Consider the following 4637-nt stretch of genomic DNA (forward strand, 5'->3'; position numbering starts at 1 on the left):
TGGTGTTTCAGTTATTGCACTTTTTTTTTTGTTATTGTTTTCGTAATAGCTGCTATATTATATTATATTCTCTTCACTGTCATTTTTCTTTTTCATATTTACTCTGATTTGCTATACTCGACTCAAGTTGATGGTCTTCTGAATTGAGGTAAGGTTTGTGCACACTCTACACTCCCTAGATGAATTTCACGAGATATGTTATTATGATAAAAGAAATAGCTATAAAATCAGACAACAAATTTAAACGTTTGAGCTGAATTGATAAATGTACATCTATTTTGCTTTGTTAGCAAGTTTTGTCAAGAAATATGTTTATTCATCCTGTTTGATAAATTATTGATAATTTTTAAGATTTCTTTTGTCGTTAAATTTAAATTATCTTAGCTAATTCAGTATTTAGAGTTAGAGGTATTTGCATACATTTATAGTAATCTAGAGCATGAAATTCAAGCGACATATTTCTATATACCATTATGGGGTTATATGATATTGATTTTCTTCACCTATTTATTGCTAGATGGTAACTGTGTTTGTTCGTTTTTTCGAGTTTATTTCTATTCAACAAATAAATAACTAAAGTAATGAATTACAGTAAACACAATACAAGTTTCAAATTTTAAATGGTGTCTCCCCATCATAACAACAAATATTTTTTCAAGTGACATAGCTTTTGAAATAGCTTTTTGATTTATTTTGTTACACAAATTATATAATTAAAGCTGAAAACATATATGCAACGCATCTTCCATATATATATATATATATTGTACGTCAAGCACCGCTGGTAAATTTTGTCTCTACTTTTGTCAGAAATAAGTATATCTTATTCTGGAGAAAAATATGATGCATACTTCGTTATACATAATTTGCAAATTTATATATATAATGTCAGGCTGGTTTGGTTTCAAGTTGACTTTTTTATATTAAAACCAAACCAACCCAAGTATTGTCGGATTTTTTTTTCAATGTCAAACTAAACTATTAGTTGGGTTTTTTTTTTTGCGGTTTAACTCGATTTACAACGATTTAATTTGGTTTTCGGTTTGGTTTTGTAGACCCCTAATTTTAAGTGCCAAAATTGTTAGGGATTTCGAGAAAATTGGTATAAGTCCTTGTTTATTTAGTATGTGTTTACCTCTTTATATTCTAAATCCCTTTAATAAAAATCTTGGCTCCGCTATTGTTTGAGGGTTGAAATGAAATTGGAAACAAAACAAACAAAAGAGTGGTTATAACTATTCCAAATGAGAAGAACTTTCATTCAATTTATCAACTTTACCGGGCATAAAAAAAGGCAATCCGATCCACTAAAGCTTCCGACCACAAGGACCTATTGTACATCGAGCCTTACCTTGCATTTCTGCTAGAGACTATTTCCAAGATTTGAACCTGTGACCTCTTTGTCACTCAAGAAAATGTCAAATATTCTCATTTGATAACTTAGAAACCTCACTTGACTATACATGTATAGAACTTTTCATTAACCTTTGTACCAAGTGTTGGAAAACTATATGCACAACGGAAGCATATCATAATCATACAACTTACATGAATAATAGACAACACATTGTTTATACTAGAACAAGTACAATCATGTTAGGGCATATAAACTTTCTGAATTTAATTTCAGAATTACCTCTTGAAGCGTGAGCCGATACCTTCAAGTGAATCCACAAGCTAGTCGACAAGCTAGAAACTTCAAGCAAATTCATAAGCTAGTCCACAAACTAGACCACAGTTCTACGGGCTTCTACAGTGATCCCAAGTTCACTTCCGAACCCTCTCAATACTTGGGTGGACAAGTATTTTATGGAATTTTTTTTTCAAGGGTTAGAAGAATCCCTATTTATAGAGATTTCTTCTTAGTCCAAGGAAAAGGAATACCATGTCTTTCCTTAGAATAGAAAGACATGTACATCTCTCTTTCCTTAGAAAAGAAAAAGTCATGTCCTTCTTCCTTTCCTTAGAATAGAAAAAGTGATATACTTCTCCCTTGCCTTAGAACATAGAAAGATACATACTTCTCCCTTTCCTTAGAATAGAGAAAGACACATACTTCTCCTTTTTCCTTTTACAATAAATTCTGAGTTCTAGATAAATATGGGCACGGTAGGGACCACAAAATTAAATACCAAGGCTTCCTATTATGAAAATAATTCCAAATAATTAATTTGAATTATTCTTACCATAATAAATTACAAATCATTCCACTAGAAATTTGTAATTGCACTCCTCTATTTATATGTTGGAATTCCCCATTAGACACATATGTAATTCCCCATGTTAAGATTACAGATACTAATCAATAAATTAAATTACTGACGAACTTAATTCAATGATCAATTTCCTTTAGAGCATTGCTTAACTTATTTCATGTGTCGGATTCTTAAATCCACTTGCAAGGTTTGACACGATTAAAAACTTTTAAGCTTCTCAAAATGGCATATCATCAATCTCTATATCGAGACATGGATTCCATCAACTAACTTATTATTTCACCAATATATATTATCATCATCCAATCTACCAAGAATATTGACCCATCTTAGAATCTCACCTTTTAATAAATCAAAACGATGATTAACATATACAGATTATAATAGTTATATCAGGATTAAGAATATAAGTACATTTAATAGTTTAGAGAATTGTTTTTGTCAGTCAGTCTAAAGCAACTATCTCTACTCGGTCCCGTTCAATACATACAAAATGCACTAGCACAAGAAGTTGGCCCATAATCAAGCTAAACTACATATAATCTTGTGCTACAATCTTACCGATGGCATGTCCAATTTCCATCTTAGATTCTGAACAAAAAAAACTTTATACTTATAAGAACCGATGATTTAATCCTCTATGTATAAGTTTAAACTCTATACACTAAATTATCTATTATATAAGTAAACAAGCACCATAAACGAATATATGATCTATTAAAATAAATAAATAATTATTCTATAATAAATACTATATCTAAACACATGGTTAATAGTATATATCCCAACACCAAGAGCAATAAATAGAAAGAAAAGGGTAAACCAAAAATTCAAAAGATATGAGAAAAAAAAGTACATTTTCTAAAGAAGAATTATGGAACCATTTCAAGCCTTGGCTCCAAGCAAAAACCAGTAAAGAGCTGAAGGGAAAGCCTTTTTTTCACAGGACATTTTCGACACCATGTCCACATTTTCTGCTCCACATCAAAAACAAGAAGAGCAGGTGCTCCATAACTCTGTATGTATATGAAGTCATCTGTACCGCTACTGGCAAAAACATCGTCAAATTCCCCAAAACCATGGAAATACTTATGTGGCATTCGCGCTATTTGTTGCCATTCCATCCCATTAAGTATCCATATACCGATCCCCTTAATTATATCAGGACAGTCTCGCTTCCCTATCCCTCCTACCATTACTAACTTTTCGTTGAGGTTCATTAGACGACCACACGTAAGACAACATGGTACAGGAATGAAACTCCTCATCAACAGGGTACATGATCTGCTTGAGAGGTTGTAAGTGATTAAACCGTGACGATTTTCTGAACCACCAATTCCAGTTGAATAAATCATGATATACAATACACCATCACATATAACACTTTCATCCCCACCTCTCCATCCTGTCAAAACATCAGTTAAACAGGTCATCCACATCGTTGTTCCAGAATCGTATATGTGGATGGACACATCACATTGAAAGAAGTTTTCAGGGATGTGCTTTGATTTAACAATTGTAACACTATAACAACGCATTTTTCAATCTACAACCATAGCCAATGCATTGTAATCAGAAAAGTTGAACCCCGGTGGCTCCTCGAGGTTCTTGCAACATTTTGTTATTGGATTACAAACATATAGCTGATCAGTTCTACTATTGTCCATGAAGCAAAATAATCCACAAGATGAAGAAATAAAGCAACTGGATGTCCAAATGCAGGGGAGTTCAATAACGTACCATTTCCGAAAAGTTGGATCATAGGCATAACCTATTGGTTTCTCTGAACTTGTGAACATAAAGTACCACGGTTTATGAGACAGAAATCGCGATGAGTTCCACAAGAATCTTCCTGATTTCACTATCTCATGCCATCTTTTACATACACAACCTGCCCTAAAGATGCTAGCAATAGGAAGACGAGCCAATATTCGTTCTAGTAAATCATCAGGCAATATCAAATCTACGAGAACAGAGGAAACTTGTTTTTCGTCTTCATATTTAAGCTCGGAGCTGAAAGAATCAGGCTCAACAGTATCATCAGGGCAATGACTGAACCATGATGCTTCCCCTTCCATGACGATGAAAAGTGACAAAAACCTGAAGGAGATTAAATTTTGAATGAGATAATGCAGACAAAACAAATTACTCACTCGTTCATTAAACACATCGTACATAAGCAGATACTCAAACTTGATCTAACCTGGCAAACTAAGCACTCCAATTTTGAGAGTGCACATCTTGACACAGAACACTCCAACTCGTCCCCCTTGTTTTGTGGACACCTGATGCTGATGTGACACATTGATTTTGAAGGTGTATAGATGATCATTTTGTAAGTTGGAGTATTCAACTGACAAAATGAAGATGAGTTGAGGTATCTAAATGTGCATGCTCAAAGTTGGAATGTTTACTTGCCAG

The 4637-nt window shown here is 33.2% G+C and overlaps 1 pseudogene; it reads right to left on the minus strand.

The window, feature by feature from the left end:
* Positions 1-3088: 3088 nt before the first annotated feature.
* Positions 3089-4294, minus strand: LOC125867078 (F-box/kelch-repeat protein At3g61590-like; annotated as a pseudogene).
* Positions 4295-4637: the final 343 nt, after the last annotated feature.

Source organism: Solanum stenotomum, chromosome 6, assembly GCF_019186545.1.
Source record: "Solanum stenotomum isolate F172 chromosome 6, ASM1918654v1, whole genome shotgun sequence".
In the NCBI taxonomy this organism is placed as follows: Eukaryota; Viridiplantae; Streptophyta; class Magnoliopsida; order Solanales; family Solanaceae; genus Solanum; species Solanum stenotomum.